Below are 26,199 nucleotides of genomic sequence, written 5' to 3'. Positions count from 1 at the left end.
CAAACTAATCATTTCCCCTTTAAAAAAAAAATAAACATATAAGGGAACCACAAAGAAATGGGTAGGAAGGATGGAGATGTGATATACATAGACCCACACCCCAGGGAAATGACCTACAAATGGGAGAAAAATCACAATTTCACAGGTTCTTCCCAAGGATTGAGGGGTCCAAGCTCCACGTCAGGCTCTCTAGCTTGGGGGTCTTGCACTGGGAAGATGGAACCCCAAATATTTGGATTTGAAGGCTAGTGCGGCTTGCTTTCAGGACAGCTAGAGGGCTGTAGGAAACAGAGATGCCATTCTTACAGGGCATGCACAAAATCTCACACAATCTGAGACCAAGGGCAGAAGCAATAATTTGAAAGGAGCTTGGGTGAGACCCACTTGCTGATGCTGGACAGTGTCCTGGAGAGGTAGGAAGCATCAGGGATTCACCTGCAGAATAGATGCTGGCGGAAGCCATTTTGGGGAGCTCATTCTAACACAAGGACACTGATGCTGGCAAGCACCATTTTGGAATCCTCCCTATAGCTTATTAGCACTGGGATTTGGTCCCACCCACCAGCTGGCTGGCACCAGTTCTGGCACCCCCCAGGCCAATGAGCTAGCCACACAAGAACACAGCCACACCCATCACCAGGCCAGCTGCCTTGGGTGCTCCTGAGACTCCTAGCTGTCTCAGGACCCCACTCAGCCCACCAGAGGGCCCAGGACCTTGCCCCACCCACAGCAGGTTGACACCAGCTCCAGGATCTCCATAGCTCTGCACCTAGCCACACTGGGACCCAGCCCACCCATCAGCAGGCTGACATCAGCTCTAGAATACCCCAGATCCAGCAGCAGCCAGCCATGATGGCAACTGGCTCCACCCACCAGCAGGCTGACATCAGCCGTAGGACCTCCCTCAGGCCCTGTCCCTGCCCACCAGCAGGCCAATACCAACTTCAAGATCCAGGTGCATGGCCAGCTGCTCTGTGATCAGCAGCCTCTGCACAAAACAGGGTCTGGCAAGCAATCAGGCTGGGGGCCAGCACCACCTACCAGTGGGCCCACAGTAGTTACCCTGCCACAGCAGCAGGGCCCATGCAGCCCACATAGGGGGCACCCCTAGAGCATATTGTTCTGGTGACCACAAGGGTATGCCTACAAGAGACTCATTTCAGATCTAAAGACACACACAGACTAAAAGTTAGGGGATGAAAAAAGTTATTCCATGAAAATGGAAATGAAAATAAAGCCAGGGTAGCAATATTTACACCAGACAAAATAGACTTTACAACAAAAAGTCTAAGAATTTGCACTGCTGGGCCCCATAGGATGTCTCCTACATAAGGCAACTTATCCAAGATCAGGAAATGTAACTGGCCTACCTGACATATAGAAATAAACATAGAGAATTAGGTAAAATGAGGCACTAGAGGAATATGCCCCAAACAAAGGAACAGGATAAAACCCCAAAAGAAAAATTAAGTAAAGTGGAGATAAGCAAACTAACTGATAAAGAGTTCAAGGTAATGATCATAAATGTTCAATGAATTCAGGAGAAGAATGGATGAACACAGTGAGAAGTTTAACAAAGAGTTAGAAAATATAAAGAAGAACTAAACAGAGCTGAAAATTACAATAAGTGAAATAAAAAATACATTAGAAAGAATCAACAATAGATTAGATGATACAGAGATACAGATCAGGAAATGGAAATCACTCAAGCTGTACAGAAAAAAGAAAAAGGAGTTAAAAAATTGCAGACAGTTTAAGAGACCTGTGGGACAACATCAAGTATACTAACTATAGGGGTCCCAGAAGGAGAAGAGAGAGATAAAGTGGCAGAGAATATATTTGAAGACATAGTAGCTGAAAATTTCCCTCAACTGGGAAAGGAAACAGACTTTCAGGACCAAGAAGCATTGAAAGTCCAAAATAAGATCAACTCAAAGAGGTCCACACCAAGACACATTGTAATTAACATGGCAAAAATTAAAGATAAAGAGAGAATCTTAAAAGCAGCAAGAGAAGAGCAGCTAGTAATATACAAGGGAACTCCCATTAGCCTGTCAGCTGACTTTTCATCATAAACTCTACAGGCCAGAAGGGAGTGGTATTATATATTTAAAATGATTAAAGGCAAACATTTACAATGAAGAATATTCTATCTGCAAGGCTATCAACCAGATTTGAAGAACACATAGTCTTATAGACAAGCAAAAGATAAAAAAAGTTCAGCACCATAAAACCGACTTTATAAGAAATGTTAAAGGAAGTTCTTTAAGAGAAAAAGAAAAGACCATGACTAGAAATATGAAACTTATAAAGGGAAAAGAACTCATTGGTAAAGGCAAATATATATTAAAGGTACTAGAAAAACTACTTATATAGCTAGCAGAAAGGTTAAAAGACAAAAGTAGTAAAATCACCTATATGCACAATAAGTAGTTAAAAGATACACAAAACAAAAAGATGTTAAATATGTCAAAAACATTAAAGTGGTGGTGGAGGGGAGTAAAAATGCAGGGTTGTTAAAATGCATTCAAACTTGGGCACTCATCAATTTAATAATCATATATATATTACACACACACACACACACACACACACACACACACACACATAAATTATATTTAAACGTCATGGTAACCAGAAAGCAAAAATCTATAATGACAGACACACAAGAGAAAAGAATCCACACATAATGCTAAAGACAGTAATTAATCACAAAGGAAGAGAGTAAAAGAAGAAGAAAAGAACACAAAAGAACTATAAAAACAATCCAAAAACAATGAACAAAATGGCAATATGTACATACCTATCAATAATTACTCTAAATGTAAATGGACTAAAGGTGCCAATCAAAAGACATAGAGTGGATGAATGAACACAAAACCAAGACCCATCTATATGCTGCCTACAAGAGACTCATTTCAGATCTAAAGACACACACAGATTAAAAGTTAGGGGGTGGGAAAAGTTATGCCATGCAAATGGAAATGAAAATAAAGCCAGGGTAGCAATATTTACACCAGAAAAAACAGACTTTACAACAAAGACTGCAACAAGAGACAAAGAAGGACTTTACATAATGATAAAGGGATCAATCCAAGAAGAAGATATAACAATTGTAAATATATATGTGTCCAACACAGGAGCACTTAAATACATAAAGCAAACATTAACAGACATAAAGAGAGAAGTTAACAGTAACACAATAATAGTGGGGACTTTAACATCTCACTTACATCAATGAACAAAGCATCCAGACAGAAAACCAATAAGGAAATATTGTCTTTAAATGACACATTAGATCAGATTGCTTAGTAGATATATATAGAACATTCCATCCAAAAGCAGCAGAACACACAGTCTTCTCAAGCACACATGAAACATTCTCCAGTACAGATCACATGCTAGGCCACAAAACTTAGGTCTCAATAAATTAAAAAAAACACCCAAAATCATATCAAGCGTCTTTTTTGACCACAATACAATGAGGCTAGAAGTCAACTGCAAGAAAAAAACTGCATAAAGGATATCATGTGGCGCCTAAACAATATGCTACAAACAATGAATCAATCAATGAAGAAATCAAAGAAGAAATTAAACTCCTGGAGACAAATGAAAACAAAAATGCAATGATCCAAAAATCTATGGAACACAGCAAAAGCTGTGTAGTGATACTAGACTGCTTCAGGAAACAAGAAAAGTCTCAAATAAACAACCTAACCCTATACTTAAAGGAACAAGAAAAAGAAAAAAAAAGAACCCAAAATTAGTAGAAGGAAAGAAATAATAAAGATCAGAGTATAAATAAGTGAAATAGAGACTAAGAAATCAATAGAAAAGATCAATGAAACTAAGAGCTAGTTCTTTGAAAAGATAAACAAAATTGATAAACCTTAAGTCAGACTCATCAAAAAAAAGAGGGCCCAAATCAATAAAATCAGAAATGAAAAGGAAGTTACACCTAACACTACAGAAATACAAAGGATCATAAGAGATAACTATGAACAGTTATATGCCAATAAAATTGACAATCTAAAAGAAATGGACAAAATTCTAGAAATGTACAATCTCCCAAGACTGAACAAGGAAGAAATAGAAAATATGAACAGACCAATTACCAGTAATGATACTGAATCAGTAATTTTAAAAAAAAGACTCCCAACAAACAAAAATGCAGGACCAGGTGGCATCACTGGTGAATTCTACCAAACATTTAAAGAAGAGTTAACACCTTCCTTTCTCAACCTATTCCAGAAAAATTCAGAGGAAGGAATGCTTCCAAATTCATTGTATCAGGCTGGGATCACCCTGATACGAAAACTAGACAAAGACATCACAAAAAAGTAAATTATAGGCCAATATCATTGATGAACGTAGATGCAAAATTCTCAACAAAATGTTACTAAACCAAATTCAATGACATATTAAAAGAATCATACCCCATGATCAAGTGGAATTTATCACGGAGATGCAAAGAGGGTTCAATATTCACATGTCAATGTGATATATCACATTAACAAACTGAAGAATAAAAATTACATGATCTCAATAGATGCAGAAAAAACATTTGCCAAAATTCAACATCCACTTATGATAAAAACTCTCAACAAAATGGGTATAGAGAGAACATACCTCAACATAATAAAGGCCATATATAATGAGTCCACAGCTAACATCATACTCAATGGTGAAAAACTGAAATTATTTCCTCTAATATCTGGAACAAGACAAGAATGCCCATTCTCACCACTCATTCAACATAGTATTGGCAGTCCCAGCCACAGCAATCAGACAAGAAAAATAATTAAATAAATAATAATATATATGTGATAATATATATATAATAGAATATTACTCAGCCATAAAAAAGAATGAAATCTTGCCATTTGTGACAACATGTATGGCCCTTAGAGGGTATTATGCTAAATGAAAAGTCAGACAGAGAAAGACAAATACTTTATGTTTCACTTATATGTGGAATCTAAAAAAAAAAAAAAAACCAGTGAACAAATACAACAAAACCGAAACAGAGAACAAACAGGTGGTTACCAGGAGAGGATGGTGGGAAGATAAGAGAAATAACTGAGGGAGATTAAGAGGTACAAACTTCCAGTTGCAAAAAAATGAGTCTCAGCTATGAAATGTAAAGTGTGAGAAATATAGTTAATAATTAAATAATATATTTGTTTGGTGATAGATGGTAAGATCATTTTCAAGATAGATTTCAAGATCATTTTGAAATGTATAGAAATATTGAATCATGATATTGTGCACCAGAAACTAACATAGTGTTTTTGGTCAATTATACTTCAAAAACAAACAAGCAAACAAACTCATAGAAAAAGAGATCAGGTTTGTGGTGACCAGAAGTGGAGGCTGGGGGGATGGGGAATTGGATAAAGGTAATCAAAAGGTACAAACTTCCAGTTATAAGATAAGTAAGAACTAGGGGGTATAATATGCATGATAAATATAATTAGCAGTGCTGTATGTTATATGAGAAAGTTGTTAAGAGAGTAAATCTTAGTTCTCATCACAAGGAAAACATTTTTTTTCTATTTCTTTTATTTTATATCTATATGAGATGATGAATGTTCATTAAACTTGTGGTAATCATTTCATGATGTATGTAAGTCAAATCATCATGCTGTACACCTTAAACTTACACAGTGTTGTATATCAACTATATCTCAAAAAACCAGAAGGAAAAAAATTTACATAATAAAAATAAAACCCCTCCAGAATTCCTTCTTGATCTCCCTAACAGAATGCCTTCTCCCCACCCCTAACCCCATCTGTCCCACCCCAGCCACCATCTTCTACTATTCTTCCTCTTATTTTACTCCTTACATTCTGACCTCGCTGCTTTTCAAACACAGCAAGGCTCCCCTCACAGCCTTTGCATTTATTGTCTCACTGTTAGGAACCCTTTCCCTAAGATAGATTCAGAGCTTACAACTTCATGTTACTCAAGTCTCTGCTCAAACGCTACCTTTTCAGAGAGTCCTTCTCTAACCAGCCTATTTTAAAATATCATGTTGCCTGTCACTATCTGCCCCCTTACCCTGCCTTATTATTTTTTCTCAGCACTTTTCATCGTTGATATATAATGCTCTCTCCCTACTAGGAAGTATTATTCAAGATAGCAGGGATATTGGCTACTTTGCTTCCTGATGATCCACAGAGTCTAGACAATGCCTAGCTTATGGCAGAAGCTCAAAAAATATCTTTCGAATGAATGAATAAAGCAAATGCATAATTTAAGGTTAGGTAAAAGAAGCATAATGCAAAATATGCATACTTTATAAGTATATAAATATGTTAAGATTCATAAAGTGATACAGAGATGTTAAAATAATTGTGAGTAATGGTTTTTGAATAACGTGTTAAAACGTTGGGCTAATTTCCAAGATTTTTAAAATATAAAATCACCATGTATATCTCAGAAATGATATCAGTATCAGTTGACAGTTACAGAGAATGCAGTTGCTCTTTTTGAGAAATGACTAGCTTCAGGCACATATCTCAGAGAAAAATAACCACAATGATTTCAGAGTTAATACCACTCATATACATTTGAACATTATCTCCTATTCAGTATAGCACATCAGATAAGGGCAGCAATTCAGAGTCAGGGTCATGTCTGAAGCATAGCTCTTCCACTTAATAACTAAATGACTTTGCTGTAGTTACTTAATCACTCTCAAGGTCAGTATTTTTTTAAGACTGTTTTTTTAGAGCAGTTACAGTTTTGAAGCAAAATTGAGTGGAAGATACAAAGAGTTCCCATATATCTCCGACCCACACATACATAGTCTCCCCCATTAACAACATCCCCCCCTCCACCCACCCCAGAATGGCACCTTGGTTACAACTGATGAAACTATATTGATACATCAATATCATCTGGAGTCCACAGTTTACACTAGGTTCGCTCTTGGTGTTGTACATTCTATGGGTTTTGACAAATGAATAATGATATATATCCACCATTATAGTATCACAGAGTATTTTTACTGCTCTAAAAATCCTCTGTGCTTCATCTATTCATTCCTCCCTTACTCCTATCCCCTGGCAATCGCTGATCTTTTTACTGTCTCCATAGTTTTGCCTTTCTGGAATGTCATATAGTTGGAATCATATAGTCTGTAGCCTTTTCAGATTGGCTTAGTTCACTTAGTAATATGAATTTAAATTTCTGCCATGCCTCTTCATAGCTTGCTGGCTCATTTCTTTTTAGCACTGAGTGATATTCCATTGTGTGGATGTACCAAAATTTATTTGTCCATTCACCTACTGAAGGATACCTGTTTGCTTTCAAGTCTTGGCAATTATGAATAAAGTTGCTATAAACATCCGTATGCGGGTTTTTGTATTCCATGTCAGTTTTTGGTATCTATCTTGCAGGGCTGTTAAGGAGATTAACTGAGATAAAGCTTCTAAGATGTTTATCATGTTGTCTGGAACCTAGTAGGCATTCAATAAATATTACCATTAATTATTTCGCTATTTTTAAGCTCAGCAGATATTCTTGCCTTTATTTCACAGACAAGGAAACTAATATTCAAGAAACTTAAATGACAAACAGGAAGTGGCAGAACCAGAGCTCATAACCAGGACTTCCTACTCCAACTTTTCCTACTCTAACAATTGTTCTATTATGTCAAGTGGCTATTCTACAGGAAGCAAGTAAGGGTAGACCCACTCTGCTGAGTATGGAAAATGATGCTTTGTCTCTTTGTGAACTTTCTTGTTGTATCTCTTATTAAGATTATACTTTACACTGGAGTTTATACACATACTAACCCCTATAATATATCACAGGATAATCACATTTCCTTACTAACGAACTATTTAACAGTGAAGAGTTGGGAGAGGAGAGGGTGACTAATTCAGCTAGATATGTTGTCTCCAGATCACTTCATAGGCACCAAATGAAGATTCTGGAAGCATATATGGAATTTTAAAAATCCACATGTAATTACATTATTGAAAAACCTTTGTAGAAGATGTTGATTGAGAAACTTAGTTGCCAAAAATATAAAACTAATAAGAGAGGGATCATGGTTTGAAATAAAGATGTGTACATCTGGGGATTCAGGAAAATCTGGTATAATTAGAAAACAGATGAGCTAGAAACAACCATGTGTCTTTCCTATTTACACAAGCGCCTAAGAAGCTTCTTGGGAAAAAACCTGTAGTAGGGGAAATGAGGGTTGGGTCTCAAGAGAGGGACTTAAGGACAGTGGCCGTGGGTGAAATGGAAGAGGAGGAAAGAGAAGTTTAGGTTTAGAATTGTTCCAGAACCCTGGGGAAATTAGCCTGAAATAACAGAACATCCTTCTGGGCACATACATAATCAAGGAACACAGGAATGGCAGAGGGGAGGCAGTAGAGGAATTCCTTTCCTTTGGTGTTATGCAGAACACAGCTTCAGCCCATGGAGGGCTCATAGAGTAATCAGGTCACATGGGTCCTCAATCAGGAGACTCAGGGCCTTGAGCATCAGTAGCAATCAGACGACAGTGTGCCCAGTGCAGTTATCAATGGCATCAGCATCGGTAGTGGAAGTTTCCATAAAGAAACAGGCAGATATCACCGCTGCCAACAGCTATGGCTACTTGGAGGCGCAGGAGACCCCAGAGCAGGTGACCCCAGGAAGCAAGGGCAGGAGACATCTGTTCTGAGCATGTCATACAAAACTAAAAGAACCATGCTTATGAGAAAAGGTTGATGTCTTCTAGGGAGTCTCAGCAAATATGAAAGTGGAAGAATTGAAGTAGCTGGAGATGCAATAGTAGTTAGTGTTTATGTGCGTGGGGAGGTGGGCAGCAGAGAGAATGCCAATAATCTCTGTTATAATGCAGGTCTTATCACTGTGCTGGTAAGGCTAGGGCAATGTGTGTGTGTGTGTGTGTGTGTGTTTTAACTTTTATTGAAGTATAGTTGATTTACAATGCTGTGTTAATTTCTCCTATACAGCAAAGTGACTCAGTTATACATATATACATATATATAGTTCCCTGTGCTATACAGTATTTCCATGTTGTTTATCCATCCTACATATAATAGTTTGCCTCTGCTAATCCCAAACTCCCAATCCGTCCCTCCCCTACCACCCCTCCTATATGGGTGTCTTGACTTTTGGTTTGCCACATACTCCAACATGCTATTCTCTGTCACTTTTCAATTGCCCCACTCTTTTTCATCATTCAGATCTCAGTTTAAATGATGCTTCCTCAGGGGTTCTTTTGTTATATTCCCCAATTTAAATTAAATTAAACTTCCTATTTCCTAAGTTGAAATTGTTTCTAAATATGATAACTATTACAAAGTACCACTCAATGTCTCTAGAAAGTTCAAGCAAATACTCAGAATTTTGGAATAGCTTCCAACAGAATAATACGAGATGAGATAAATCTTTGATGATTTTCTAACAAACCACGAATGAAAAATTCACAACTCCAGAATAAAATAAAATAAATCCACTGAATTGTGAGAATAAATTCACATTTGTGATTAATTCATCAGAATTCTTCTGAGTATATTATTTTTCAATTTTGTATTACTATATGATAAAAATATAGCTGCATCATTTATTATCTATACACTTCTTTAGAATGTATATATCATTTATTTGTGTTACATTAAACTAGAGAACTCTATGAGAACCTCAAAATTTATTATCTCCTTTACTCCAAATGCACTGACAGTTTCATGATTTATTAACATCAGTAGAATCATTCTTGATATAAAAAGAAAACAAAAATCTGAAGTATTTCTGGTTATTAAATGTAATTTATTTGATGTGCTTTCTTAACCATACTCAGTTTTTGAGTACTGCTGGCTGTCATGCATTTTGAGGAAAGCAATTGCTAAATAACAAATTTCCAAAAATATTCTATTGATTCCTGTATATTCAAAATGTGTTTAGAAGATTTTTAATAACAGATAATCTGTCTTCTAGTTCATCTGAACATCCTGACGTAGGCACAATAAGATGAGTTTATTTGAACCTCAGCAGAGTAAACAGTTTTTTTTTACATGATGGTTTTCTTAGCCTTGTGAAAAAACATTGACTCTGTGACTGTGAATTAGATCTTACCAAGTGCCAATTTGTACCACTAAGGTAAAAATGGATATGTGATTAATAAATATGTTTTGGTTTAATGTAATCAGTAATTTTATCAGTACTGAAGATAATCATGAAAACTAAGGAAAATTACATGCAGAACAATAAATTTCTTAGGCTCTTGCCATGGACCTGGAAATGAATTACTGAGGTAGAAAACTCTTCCATTTGAGAACTCACATCATGAGGGGATCATAATAGGCACTAAGAAACTGAAAACTAAATCAGCTAAACACCACATAGGCTTTGTCTCCACACTTTTAAAATCTGTTTTGACTTTTAAAATTTTGAATAAGTTGTCTAATCAGGATTATAAAGAACATATTATAAAATAAGCAATAACTAATCAAGGAGTATGAATATGCCATGTCCCTCTCTTTGCTCTTTCCTTCACTTTTTCTTTGAGTCTGCTGCTTGTTTTGTTTACCTTAGAGTGGATGTTTACTTGATTCACTTAAATATTTACTGAATTTTTAATATATGCCAAGCACTAAACATACAATGGTTATTAAGTCTCCATCTCTGCCCCCACAGTCCTTTTCTGTTCTGATCGAAGGCAAATCCCTCCATTTATGCCCTCATCCCCTGTCGTATTCTTGAGAATTTTGTTCCTCTTCTGTTCTTTGCATTACCAGTTCCTTTCTCAGTACTGGATTAATTCTATAAACATATAAATATGCATAAGCCATCTTGAAAATTAAACCTTCATAGAGTCCATATCTTTCTCTACCAGTTGTCCCATTTTTTGTTCCCCATCACATGAAGTACTTTCAAACAAATCATCTCTAGTCTCTGCCTCATCCTTATCTCTATTTCACTCTTCAAACACTCTCACCTAATACTGACCCCAACAACTGAAAGAAACCAGTCTTGTGAAGATCACCAACAACTTCTATGTTGCCAGGTCCAATAGACATTTGTATACCCTAATCTAATTTTCAGCAGCTATTTGGCACAGTGGACTATTCTTTCCTTTGGAAACTTTCTTCTCTTAGCTTATGCAGCATTATACTCTCCCAGCTTTTTTTTTTGACTTCAGTGGTTTTCCTTCTCCTTTCTTTCGCTGACTTTTCTTCCCTCCAACTTCTAAATGCTGATGAACCTTACGGTTTCTTCACGGACACTTTCTATTTTCTACCTATACTCTTCCTTTATAAGAAATATTATCCAGTCCCAGGCTTTGCACAGTCTTTATACGCTGATGTTTACCAAATGTCTATCTCCAGCCCAGACCTTCCCCTGTTCTATAGTCTCAGATATCTAACTGCTACCCGATATCTCCATCTGGGTGTCTAAAAGGAATCTGAAATTTAATGTGTATGAAATTGAGATTGTGACTATTCTTAAACCTGTTATTCTTCAAGCTTTCCCATTTTAGTAAGTGGAACTACTAACCACCCAATTGCACAAGATAACAACCTGAAGCACCTGTGAATCCTTTCTTTTCCACCACACCCACTCTATCCTCAAGATCTTTCAGTTCTGCCTCCAAATACAGAAGAAATCTTCACATTTTGGTCTGTCTCTACTGTCAGCACCAAGTTCAAACTGCCATTATCTATATCTTGGGATGCTGATATAACATCCCTGCTTCCATTCTTGTCCTTTCCAATCCACTCTTCACATAGCATCAAGAGAGATCTTTAAAAACTATAAATAAGATCACATTTATTCCATGCAAAAACTCTTTAAGTCTTCCCTCCCACTGCTCTTAGAAGAAACTCCTAACCTCTCACCCTGGCCTACAAAGCCCTACACGTCTATGTCTCCAGCTCACTTCACTAGCCTCATCTTTCTGTCTTTCCAATGCCCCCACCACCTTGGCATCCTTTTTGCTTTGCAAATGTTTCTACTGGCTGTTCCTTCTGTGTGTAATGTTCTGCCAAATCTTGAAATTCTGCTTTACTCTCCTTCTTCAGGTCTGGTTCAAGTGTCCATCCTCACGGTGGCCACTCTCAGCATCTTATCTAAAGAAGACCCCCACTCCCACCCTCAACGCAATCTCAGGAACCTGTGAGTTTCTTTCACAGGTCTTATGCTGATCGCTAATGAGAACAATTATGTATTCACTTCAGAGATCTGTCTGAATGTTAGCAATTTGAGGAATAAGTCACATTTGCTGTGTTCACCCCAGTGCCCATCATAGTTCCTGGCACATAAGTAGATGCTCAATACATTTTTATTTGAACAGACAGATGGAAACAAACAGCAAATAACAGACAATTGCCTGAAGACCCTGGTAAAGGAAGCGCAAGGGGCTCCATGAGCAGCTTTTAAGGGCGTCTAAACTTTCAATCAGCGGAATATAAGCCTAAGGTCCACGTATCTCCCTGACCACACCTGCACACTAATCTTGTTTTCAAAGAGAACTCCAGTGTACCTACAGACCCACTTATACCAGGCAGCCATGTAGTCTGTCTACATGTCGTAGATGTGTATACACACGTCGTCTATGTTATATGTACCTGCATTAAATAAAATACACTCAAATCTAGACACAGCACGACATGTACTATTTCATAATTGTTTGGGTATGTTGTCCTAAATTCCTCACCCGCAGTTAAAGATTCTGACTGAGGTCCAAGCGCCACAAATTTAGTTCCTCTAAAATAAAACTCTGTCTTCATATATTGAATTCTGGTAAGATGATGTCTAATAGAAGTTGAGAGTCATGGAAGAAGTTAATATATACTTCTTACAATAAACAAGGTATGGGTGTGATATTTATATTTCTTTGTCATTAGGGATGTTATAGCACTAATGTTTTGACACAATGGACATATATGTTCATCTGGACATGTTCAGGTCTCATATTTACATTAAAGTTTTGCTGAGGAACAAAAAGTCAACTCTTTCTGAGAAATAAACATCAGAAAATAACCTTGTTGATGAGAAAAATATTCAAATATTTGATGTGTAAATCATTTCAAAGAAGAGGTGGGTTTTCAAAAAACAAGCCCAGTTCAAGCCCTTGTATGTAAATTTACAGCACCCCCAAAAATTCACGTCACAAGCACTTTGTCATTGGGCAAAATCTCAGAGAGCAGTCCGTCAGGTCACTTTACAAGTCCTTTTGGTTAGCAGCTCATCGTAAATAACATTGTAACAGGTGATTCAGAGGAAGCCAAGGGTCACAACAATACAAATAAAATACAGGAAAGCCTACACAGTTCTGGTCTCTCTAAACACCCAGGTAACCTGTCTACTTGGAGGTACAGCAAGCATCTGGGAGATGACACCTGCCCATGTTGGAATATGCTGCTAATCTGCAGAGCTGGAAACTGTAGCGAATGTGGGTACACACATTGGTTTGGCTATTTTGCTAAAGCTAAACCCAAAACCTAACAGAGAGCAGTAATAATAAAATACCGGAACACTGCCTACCTCTCCAAACTCGTCTAAACCACTTTTCCCCTTACCCACTACTTTTCAGACATACTATTCTTTCTGTGTTGTTTGTCCAGTTTGATTGTGAAATCCCTGAGCATTTACAGAATGAGATACAGTATCAAAGAGAGATAGGAACTTGCTGACACACTAGGCCAGTGATTAGGGCAGAGAAGAATGGGGCTAAGAGAAGGAATGAGAAGAAACTTGAATATATAAGGTTTTAGATCAACATTAACAATAAGACCTAACGGTTAGGTAGCACTTGCTATGTTCCAGTCACTGGGAGTGCTTACCCTTAACACATGGACCTAAGTCATCTTCGCAACAAACTCATGAGGTAGGTACAGTTATTATCCTTATTTACTAATGAGGAAACTGAGGCTCAAGAGCGTTACTGATTTCCCCAAGATCACATATCTATTAAGTCATGTGCATTCTCCCCATCTACACACACACACACACACACACACACACACACACACACAGAGCTGGAATTCACTAACATAGAGAAGATTGTATTTAAATTAGTTTGAATGACAATTTTTAAAAAGAACTACTGTGGTATAATAGAATGAGAGTTGAATGAATATATAATATATATGATAAAATATAAAGATTTAGGTTATCATCCTGGATCTCCCACTAATCGTCTGAGTTGGGTAGTCACTTTATATCTCTGGAGTTCAGCTATCTTAGGTATACATGGATACAGTTGATTCTACAATCTTAGACTGCCCACCGGGATGGTTAATTTTATGTGTCAATTTGATTGGGCCACAAGGTGCCCAGATATTTGGTTGACTGTTATCCTGGGTGTGTCTATGAGGGTGTTTCTGGATGAGATTCACATTGGGATCAGTAGGGTAAAGGAGACTGGGGAAAGGAGATTGCTCTCCCCCACGTGGATGGACCTCATCAAATCCACTGAAATCCTGAACAGAACAGAAAGGCTGAGTAAGAGAGAATGTGCTCTCTCTGCTTATCTGCCTTCTAGCTGGGACATTGATCTTCTCCTGCTTTAGGTCTTGGAGTTGGACTAGAACTCACACCATTGGCTGTCCTGGTCCTCAGGCCTTCAAACTCATTCTGGAACTATACCATTAACTCTTCTGGGTCTCAGCCTGCTGACTTCAGATCTTTGAACTTCTAAGCCTTCACAACCATGTGAGATAATTCCTTGTAATAAATATATATATATATATGTGTGTGTATACCTTTATATACACACACACCTCCTATTGGTTCTGTATTTCTGCAGAACTCAGACCAATACACCCATCTAATAATACTGACACTCTATGATAAAAAACAGTGTTTTTCAGATTTCTTGTGATTGAACTCTTCTTTCTCCCACAACTTCCTTGAATTTGTAGAAAGTTTTGGCTCTCATCCTATAGACATGAGGGTAAAAACAGATGGTGTGGGGGTGTAGCAAAGTAGATTGTGGTTAGCAAATTGAGAGGCTGTTTATCGGAAGCCTGTAAGAGTCAGTTTGTCTTTAACCCACATTGCTGAACAGAATGCTTATATGACCAAAATAACTGTCACCCTTCACTTAACTCTCTTGTCTGACTGCAAAGAAAAAATATTAGGTTATATGGAATTCTCACTGAAATGAGTGGAATGATAATACTAAAACAGTTATTAAACTACTCACAAAATACAAGCAACACCAGCTTAAAACAGCTGTCTTTGCAAACATAATTTGTTAAATTGATACAATTTTATAAAGAGTAATATTTTCACAGATGTCCTTTTATGATTGATAAAATATTGTTTCATTTACTCCATTAGACAATGATGAGCAAGTTATATTGAAGAATGCTGTGTAGAAGTAGCCATAATTTTGTGAGCTGTTAACTGATGTGTAGTTATAGGATTAGTTATATGACACAACACTTAAATGGCTTTACATATTAACAGCAATGACTGGACAGTGAATTTATAATTAGTTCCACAGGCACTGTGATACATCTTGCAAATATCTGTTAGATAATAGTTAAGAAACAAGGCAGGTTAAAGTAATGGGATCTTAGAGATTATGTTGTATTATCTTTCTCAATTTACAGATACATTTTACCAAACTCAGAGGAAAGTACTTTTCCATCTGAGGTCACACAGTTATTAGGAGACCCGGAGCTCTTACCCATGTTTTCAGATTTCCATGCCAGGAATCTTTTCTCTTTCCTTGCAACATTTGCAATTAGTGTCTGTACTTAGAGATACATTTTCAATATATGATTCTGTGAGAACATAATAAGTAACTGCTTTCAGTAATGAGTAAACTTCTGCCAATATAGTGCCTTGGAAATTTCTTAGTTTACAAAAAGTTTAGGCCTGAAATAGCAATATAAATGTAACTACATATGTCAAAATGACCTACTTCAACTCATGCGAATTAATGAGTGTTTGGGTGAATTATTATCATGCAGATTTGGTTTATATTACATATCTACAAAGAGTAAAAGCCTAATTTACTAAGGCTAACCTGTTAATTTTGTCTCCAAAATCAAAATTTTGAAAGAATATCTATCATATCTTATAAAAGTAAATTTTTGAGTTGGGGTCATGCTGAAGTTTTGTCTCACTGAAGCACTTGCTGTCTGCCTATATACCAAAGAGAAAGGTCATGGTAAATTGCTGTCTTGTCCTCACAATCCCTCAGCACCCTGCAAATCTGATCACTTCAACACCTTCTGGGAAATGGAATTCAAGGACTTACTCTGGGCATGGTGAGTTAGCAGCTTTAAACCACAGAGATAAGAATAGCGAGGCAGTAAACCAAAAGAAGCATCCTTCGAGGATGCCAGGTCAATAGCAAGTTCAAATGTCCAGAACTGGATAATAAACCTAAATGGAAACACCAAGAAAGAGTGTATGAATTAAAGATAGAGGCCAACAGGTACCACTCTCCAAACATGTAAGGCTTGAAGCTCGTGATAAGAAGATGTATGGAAGATTCACTGGACGACTGGATAGAAACTTTTAATACAAGTCATATGGACTCTACTGTGGGAATTCTGGAGTAAGGCCAAGAAGACAATAAGGTCCATGAAGAAACAGAATGGGAATCATGTGGAAGGAAAAAGGATAGTGTCTGAGTAAAGAGAGATTTTTCTACCATTTCCTATCATCTATCAGAAGACAGAGCAGTTTCTTCTGAGTGTAATTGGGTCGTTCCTATATATTTGACAATGAAACATTATAGAATTGACAACCATCCTAGAGAAGTATTTGCCATCCCTCTTCCTGACTGCTGATAAAATGTGTGTGTGTATACACCTACATGCACGGCAGGGACTAGGGCAAGAGGCACATAAGGTACAAAGTGTAAGGCGGAGTTGAGGTTGTCAGAGCTGAGCTGAGCTGAGGTCAAGCATTTGGCATTTGGGGGATTAGAAATGGGATTAGAATCAGAGAGTCTGCCTGCATAACCCTGAGAGTGTGTGCCTCCTTACATTTTATGCCTAGAGTGCCTCACTTGCCTGACCCTGGTCCTGGCCCTGGCCCTGGCCCTGTGTGTGTGTCCTAACTCCAAATTTGGGTCTTTAGTTCATAGCAGGCTCTTTATACTTAGGTAGGTTAGGGCTATTTTGCTTTAGCATTTGAAGACCCCTGATGCTAGCTACTAACAAAACAAGTAAATTTACCTACATTTATTAGCAATATTATGTGACTATATGTCTCTTTACAATGGAAGAAAGTTTGCCCAAGGCCACATGGGAAGTCAACAGCAGAAATGCGATTAGAATCAGTCTGCTTCTTGGTTCTTTGCTTCCACCACACCACCCACTGCCTTCACATCCAAAGACAGACTGTTGACAGCCTTGACGAATGTGTGAACATGCTGGGAACCACAGGCCATTGCAATGGTGTTTGTAAAAACTGACGTTTCAAGATGATTGCTTTCACAAGAAGAAAGCTTTATTTATTTTCTGTTTTGTCATTGTGAAAAAATAAAAAATTAGTATAAAGGAAAAAATGAAGATCATTCATATTCTCCCTAAAAGAAAGCAACGAACATTTTATGGTCTCTCATCAGGCTTATTTTCTCACACATAAACAAGATACTATATATTCTTTTTTTATTATTACTTTTATTATTACTTTATATTCTTTTTCATTATAACTCGTTATTCTTTTGTTTTCACGTAATATGTCATTTTTCTCAGTCAAAATATGGATTTATTTTATTATTATATAAACTTTAAAAATGTATTTAATTAATCCTTATTGATGGACATTTATGTTGTTTCCATTTTATCCTGCAACATTCTTTGTGCACTTCTTGAATTACTTTCTTAGAATTTATTGAATTAGAATGACTGGGTCATTTTTGTAGGACTTCTGATAATGCTACCAAATTGCCTTCTAGGGAAGGCATAAAACATACATTTCCACCAGTTGCTTACTAGTGTAGAGCTGGCTGCCTTTTAACTGGACTAATGCTTTTCTGTGTTTGAGACAAGCCCACTCATTTTAAATTTCTGCTGCCACTCTGTGCCATCAGTTGCTCTTATTTCTAGAGCCATGGAACCCAGAAATTAATTGTCATTCACTCATTTTTCAAATATTTATTGTTCACATGGCAAGCTTTAAATATGATAGAGGAAAATATGAATAAGATAGTCTTTTCCCTCAAAAAAAAAAGCTACATTTGACAAACACCATCAGCTAATCTGAGGCACTGGCTTAAAGAGTCACGGACACTTTAATCCTCGCAACAACTAAATGGGGTGGTTACCATTATTGTTCCCACTGTATAGATGAGGAAACTGAGGTGCATTGCTCAAGATCACATAGCTTGTAAATGGAGGCATTGAGATTTCAATTCTGGTAATTTGACTCTAGTGCCTATGCTCTTAACCATCATGTTACAACATGTAACAGATTTACATAAATAACTCTAATATTAGAAAAAAATACATGGGAAGATAGTGTGTGTAAGTTCTGGCCCGAAACAGAATGTGGAAATGTAATTGGGTTGAAGCAAAAAAATTACTTACATGGTAGGAGATAGACCCTGATGCTGATGTGGTCCCTTCCCTGGCCAAGTGTGTAAAAGGCATAGAACCTGCAGTTCTGGCCTCCTCAAATCTGGTAGATTTCTTACCCCCATAGGCTTGGGTTGACCAACCAACTACACACATGACTTCATGAGGGTTTAGAAACAAACTGGAGAGCTATATCCACTTACCTGCTTCCTAATCCTGTGTCTACCCCTGGCCCTTCTTGACTGCCTGCTTGGGAGCCATCCGAAATGAAAGCAACTTTGAACTGAGCCTAAGTCATCACTCTTGCCAGTCTTTGCATCTGAGCTAGGAGTTTGGATCTCTCCTACCCAATCCTTCCCAATACAGGACAATAACAGTTAAAATACTATAATAGTTCAAAAGAGGGACTAGATATAGTTAAGGTGATCGGGGTGATTCCACTACATCTCTTGATGGGAGGGTCTTGATGGGCAGAACTTTAGTTTGGGAAAGGGATGAGGAGAACACTTCAGTAGAATCCATAGCAGGAGGCTACGGCTATAGAAAGAGAATGTTGTTTTGGGGTGGGGGTAGGGAGGTGATAAGAAATCCAGTTTGACCAAAGATATCATCATATATCTAAGCTATAGTAGTAGGAAAGAATGCACTAGCAAAGCAGGTTAGGTCCAAATCATCAAGTGCCTTGACTGCCAGGCTGTGCAGTTTGATTTTTGATTTTGTAGTTTCTGGGAAACCACTGAAAGTTAAACTATTTGGCAGAGAAATAAAAGTCCTCTATAAGTGAATCTCAAAATCCCTTTGTAAATTCTTAGCATACAACTTCCCCACCAACACGTTTATACATTCCCTTAGAGCCACACATTTTGCTCAGTTCCTAGACACGTCATGTCATTTTATACCTGCTCCATTTTTCCTTTGCTTCTTCTGTTCTGAATTGTTTTGTAGCCTGCAACTCCTTTATCAAATCTTATTTATCCTGAAAGTCCCAGTCTAAGTGCTACACTTGTGATATCCTTACCCCAGATCAGAAATTGCTCTTACAGCTGATCTCTTTCTGCCTTACCTAGCTGGTCCATGTGGGGATATTATTGGGAGATTGACCCAACAGCAATTCTCAAGTCCCTTCTTCCTCCCTTGCCACTTCCCACAGAGGGGTTGGAAAAACTAAGCACTCATATCTGAGCCTTCCTTACAGCTAAGTGAGGTCACATGGCACATGTGACATATAATCAGGACACTTAACACGTAAACTTATGCTTCCTTATAAAAGAGTCAGGCACCAGAGGGGAGTTCTCTGTGTCCTCCTCATGCTTTGAACATTGACATGATGCTCAGAGGTGGGGCAGCTACCCTGTAATCATGAGGTGGAAAGCACAAGGCCAGAGCATGTGCCATGGAAGGCAAAGTGAAAGGATGGAACGTTGTTGAACTACTGTGTCTGACCAAGACTGCTCATCTATAGACTGCTCATCTATGTGAGAAATTAAAACAACTTATTGTGTGAGCCTCTGTTAATTGGATTTTTGTCTTTTTGCTGCTGAAGACATTCCTAATGGATACAGTTTACTTGCCCATCTTTACCACTAGATTCTAATTCTTTGGTTCAATATATGTTAAATTCTTCAATGGAAATGTTAGGGGAAACACTGACTGAAACATTCCACCCTGGTCTGGCAAAGACAGTAACAATTTGCCTAAGTTATTTTAGGACAGGAGATCCTGGTAAGGAACACGGAACTAACAAGCCACCACCAACTGGAAGACTACGGGAAAGGTCAAAAGGAGACACCAGTCCACATGTCCTACCCACCTCCCAGCATCCTCCTCACTGGAATCTATCTTGGCTGAGCTGTTGCATGCGCCACCAGGGAGGACCCTGAGTCAGAATGATTGGCCAGAGACAACCTATCACCATAAAACCTGAGACTGCAAGACACATGGTAGAGCAGTTCTCCTGGATTCCCTTACCCTGCTGCTCTCCACCCGGGCACCCCTTCCCAATAAAGTCTCTTGCTTTGTCAGCATGTGCGTCTCCTTGGACAATTCATTTCCAAGTGTTAGACAAGAGTCTCCGCTCGGGCCCTGCAGGGGTCTCCCCACTTCCTGCAACAGAAATTTTCAAATATCTTCATCTTTGTATTTACTTTATATTGTTCCAACTTTTAGTACAGACCCCCAATGAGTGCTGAATTGATTGAATATGGCTTCATTTATTAATGTGATTAATTCAACTAAGAGTGAGAGGGAGAAACTAAACATAATAACTAAATAAACATTGCTTAATATTGCACTTTCTTTAAAAATACTGTGAAATACTTTTTTAGATTTTAACATTTTCCCTTATTAATATATTATTTACTCTGGGCAAAGCTGAGCTTAGAATTTTAATGAGCCAATTTCCATCTTATTTAGATGAACTTCGGAATGGAAGGCGTATTAGTAATTTGTTGTAAGATATCACAAGGCAAAGATAAACAACTAGCAGCAGCCATGTAAATACAGCTGGACTTTTTCAGTGATGTCATCACGTTTTTCTGTTTATGGCTCCTTGTTTGCACCGTTCCCCTATAAATACATCCAGGTTAGCATCTGCTATGTTCATTAAACCCCAAGGATCTGCTCTGCAGTTATTTTCAGATTGTCCCAATAAAAGCATCACCTAAAATTAATAAACAACTGCTGTGGTTGAATGGGAGGATACAAAGCACATACAGTACCCAGAATTTATTTTGTAGCAGTTATCAAATGTCAAGGTGTGGAACTGCCCAGTGTATTTTTTAACTTTGAATAGTAATACTAAAAAATATTTAGTCATTAAGAATACAGACATCGTTACTTCCATAGAGGTCTTTTTCCTTATTTTTCAGGTATGTGCCAAAATTAGTGGTAAAATGCATAAATAAACTTCTTTTAGAATAATCATCCAACTTTTAAACAATTATTTGAGTATAAGTTTTAAAGGATAAGTTTCTTGAATATTGACTTAGTGCAACAATGCTGCTCTTATATACAATAAATATGAAATCTATACCAAAAATTCATGTTGCCTGGAAATGCTTGCTGAGAAAACATTTCTCTGATCAACGTGTTTGGGATTTAAGTAGTTTCTCAACTAGAAGGAAGATGTCGTGGGGAGACAAAGTACCTAGCATTTAAATGACAATGGAAATCTCAGTGCCATGCACATTTCTTTTCCTTTAACAAATAGCATAATTACTTGTCTGTCTTTCACAGAAAGACAAAAGTTCTCTGAGCCAATTAGCTTTAAGACCTTGTGGGTAAGAAAATCAAACCTAATTGAAATGCACTCTGGCAATTCTATGACTGCATATCTTGTCAGCATTAACTAGGAATATTCTTCTAAAAGATAATGCATGTTAGTGAATGTGCAATGAAGCATCTTACAAAAAGTCATTGTGTCCTTGGGTATCATTGTGATTTGTCAGGGACAGTGAGGACAGGGAGATGAAGATTCACTATAATAAAACCTCACATCAGTAAAAATACGAGATGAAAAGGGTATCTTCAGCATAGATGTCAGATATTTGCATTTGAGGGACACAGTTTCAGAGCCAATGCAAAACTGACAAGGAGAGGCTTTACTCTGAAATAATAATTTCATGGGACATTGTTATGAACTGACAGGTGCCTACAATATATGATATCCTCATCTTTATTTTGTTTGGATTTTATGTCAGAAGTTCAGTGAATATGTCCCCACATGTGAAATTCTTCAGGCAGCTTTAAAGAAAAAATAAAAAAAGAGATGATATATATAGTCTGGCTGGTTGAATAAGCTAAGGTATGCATTTTCTAATATACTTCTGTGGGGTATTTTTTTTTGCAGGGGTGGAAATCTGCCTACAAAATGCTCAAGAGCAAATGCTTTGGCTGTTAAAGGCAATTGAAAAATATTGTTAGGTAGAGGTTGGAAAACAGCACAAAATCTTAGCCTGTCAACCCAGGCCATCCTGTCTCCAAGCCATTTTCGTTGTATATTTCTAGATAACTGAAGCAAATGTAGGTTTTGATGGATATTTTTGATTATTAATAACAATACCAGCATTTATGGAACCATTTGCATGCACTAGTTCACTGAATTTTTCCAAACAATCCTATTCAATAGGTTTCATTACTACATCTACTCTGCCAATGAGGAAACTACAGATGAAGAGCAGAGAGGTCAATGACTTGCCCAAGGTCAAATAGCTATAAGCAGTGGACATAAGGTCCAACTCTGTTGCTAGAGTATTATCCATTATGTTGCCCTGCAGAGACTTTACCTGATTTTTTATCTGACTTTGTCTGATTCCAAAGCAGCAAATATAGCAAAATTTTGATGGGTTCATTTAGCATTGCCTAATATTTACACCAAGATTTTCCTGTTTTAGACACTGCTTCATTTTAGCTTTTTGGCTCACTTTATTTTAAGCAGATCCCCTTATAAGATACGCTGTCTAGTTGGTAGGGATTGACAAGGTGCTCTTTCTGCCATGTTTTAAGGATAGTTTAAAATTCTGCTTTTTCTCTTCACCAGTTGAATTTTTTGGTCACCTTTTCTTCTATTCTTGTCCCCAATTAGGAAAGCCACAAAATCCTAAAGGTGTTACATTAGAAGAGTTAGCTCACAGTATTGTGAAGTGCTGTTCCAAATGCCAAGATAATTGTACAAGAGCCCCTGGCAGTAGAGAAGGTGAAAGAAACACTTGAAGCATTATCATGGGCACCCATGTTACCCTCTAAAAGGCAAGCTCTAGAGATGCACCAATGCAAATTATTCCAGAACACAAGAGCTTTCATGAAGCATTAACATTGATTTACTACCCCAGGCGGACTACTTGTGAAAGTGAGTGACTCTCTAAAGTGCTTCAAAGGAGAGGAGAAAGAAAAATCCATAGGCCCACTCCATTCAATCCTCCAAGGAATAGGTTTATTTTCTGCTGCATGATCACCTCTAATAATATCACAGCACTTTTAGAAAGGATGGATATGATTTCCCTAACCCACATCTCCCATCTAAGAAATTGAACTAACAATTAACTATTAATGACAAGAAGAAAATAAGCTTTCTTTCTCTTGGCAGCCTATGACAGTGAGCTGGTAGCTTGAGAAGTAGTTTGGTGTGTGTATCTATCCAAAGGATATTATCTTAGGGGTAAGAAAATCACACTCTTCAGAAAGTTCCCTTCTCATGGGTAAAACTAGAGCTAAGTGGTTTTTTCCATTATTATTGAAGATGCATTTCCATTTTCATAGACCATGGACAGATTAAAAAACTCACTGAATGGAGTCAGCAATGAGAAATTTGTACTGTCTGCTTTCTGGATCTATAAAATCAACCCTTAGTTTTTTTAAAAAATATTTTATTGAAGTATAGTTAATTTACAATGTTGTGTTAATTCCTGCTGTACAGCAAAGTGATTCAGTTACACATATACAAATCAACCCCTAGTTTTTAAAATTAATTAATTAACTAATTAATTAATTAATGTATTGGCTGAGTTGGGTCTTCATTGCTGCACATGGGCTTTCTGTAGTTGAGGCGAGCGGGGGCTACTTTTCGTTGCGATGCATGGGCATCTCACTGCAGCGGCTTCTCCTGTTGTGGAGCACAGGCTGTAGGCGCACAGGCTTCAGTAGTTGTGGCTCGCGGGCTCTAGAGGGCGGGCTCAATAGTTGTGGCACACGGGCTTAGCTGCTCTGCGGCATGTGGGATCTTCCCCAACCAAGGGACTGAACCCATGTCCCCTGCACTGGCAGGTGGATTCTTAACCACTGTGCCACCAGGGAAGTCCCCAACCCCTAGTTTAGTTGCTTGATTATTTAGATGTTCTTTCTGAAAATCACTATTTGAATATCATATTAATTTTAAATTTTAGAATCTAGGAGAAAGAATGTCAGCACACTCTTTGACATAATATACTGCATTTAAAATTTATTCAATTTACTTAAACTAAAATACACACACACACACACACACACAGTTCACCCATTTCTTCCACCCCACCTCTTGCCTCTGGCAACCATCAGTCTGTTCTCTGTATCTACAAGCTTAGTGTTTCTTTTCTTTTTCTTTATCTTTTTTTTTTTAGGTTTCATATATAAGAGAGATTATAGAGTATTTTGTCTTTCTTTGTCTGACTTATTTCACTTAGCATAATGCCCTTGAGGTCCATCCATGTTGTTCAAATGGCAAGATTTCATTCCTGTTTATGGCTGAATAATATATATGTATACCACAATTTCTTTACCCATGCACACACTGATATTCACATAGGTTGTTTCCATGTCTTGGCTATCGTAAATAATGCCACAATAAACATGGGATGCATATATCTTTTCAAATTAGTGTTTTCATTTTCTTCGGATAAACAGAAGTGGAATTGGTCAATCATATGGTAATTCTATTTTTAATTTTTTGCGGAACCTCCATATGTATTTCATAGTGGCTGCACCAATTTACATTCCCACCAATAGTGCACGAGAGTTACATTTTCTTCACATCCTCAGCAACACTTGTTATTTCTTGTCTTTTTGATAACAGTGATTCTAACAAGTGTGAAGTAATATTTCACTGTGGTTTTGATTTGCAGTTCCCTGATAATTAATGATGCTGAGAATCTGTATGTCTTCTTTGGAAAAATGTCTATACAGATCTTCTGCAGTTTTTAATTGTTTTTTTTTTTTTGGTTATTGAGTTGTATGAATTCTTTGTATATTTCGGATGTTAGCTCTTTATCAGATATACAGTTTGTAATTATTTCTTCCCATTCAGTTGATTGCCTTTTCATTTTGTTGATGGTTTCCTTTGCTGCGCAGAAGCTTTTTAGTTTGATGTAGTCCCATTTGTTTTTTTTTTTTGCTTTTGGTGCTTTTGCTATTGGTGTCAGATTCAAAAAACTCATTGCCGGGGACTCGAGGGGGGGAGTCAAGGAAGGGAGGGAATACGGGGATATGTGTATAAAAACAGATGATTGAACCTGGTGTACCCCCCAAAAAAATTAAAAAAAAATAAAAAGAAAAAGAAAAAAAAAAAAGAAAAAAAAAAAAAACTCATTGCCAAGACATATCAAGGAGCTTACTGCCTAGGTTTTCTTCTATGAGTTTATGGTTTCAGGTCTTACAATCAAACCTTTAATCCACTTTGAATTAATTTCTGTGTGTGGTATAAGAGAGTGGTCCAGTTTCATTCTTTGGCATGTGGCTGTCCAATTTTCCCAGCACCATTTATTGAAGACACTATCCTTTCCCCACTGTATACTGTTTGCTCCTTTGTTGTAAAATTAATTGGTCATATATGTATGGGTTTATTTCTGGGCTCCCTATTCTATTCCACTGTGTCTGTTTTTATGCCATACCATATTGTTTTCATTACTATAGTTTTGTAATATAGTTTGAAATCAGGGAATGTGATGCCTCCAGTTTGTTCCTCTTTCTCAAATTTCTTTGGCTATTCAGGGTATTTTGTGGTTTCATACAAATTTTAGAATTGTTTCTTCTATTTCTGTGAAAAATACCATTGGAATTTTGATAGAGATTGCATTGAATCTGTATATTTCTTTAGATAGTATGGACATTTTAACAATATTAATTTTTCCAATTCATGAGCACAGAATATATTTCCATTTATTTTTGTCTTCTTCAATTTCTTTCATTAATGTCTTGTAGTTTTCAATATATAGACTT

This window comes from Hippopotamus amphibius, chromosome 7 (genome assembly GCF_030028045.1).
Source record: "Hippopotamus amphibius kiboko isolate mHipAmp2 chromosome 7, mHipAmp2.hap2, whole genome shotgun sequence".
Classification (NCBI taxonomy): domain Eukaryota; kingdom Metazoa; phylum Chordata; class Mammalia; order Artiodactyla; family Hippopotamidae; genus Hippopotamus; species Hippopotamus amphibius.
The sequence above is the reverse complement of the archived record's forward strand: the minus strand, read 5'-3'. Positions refer to the sequence as shown.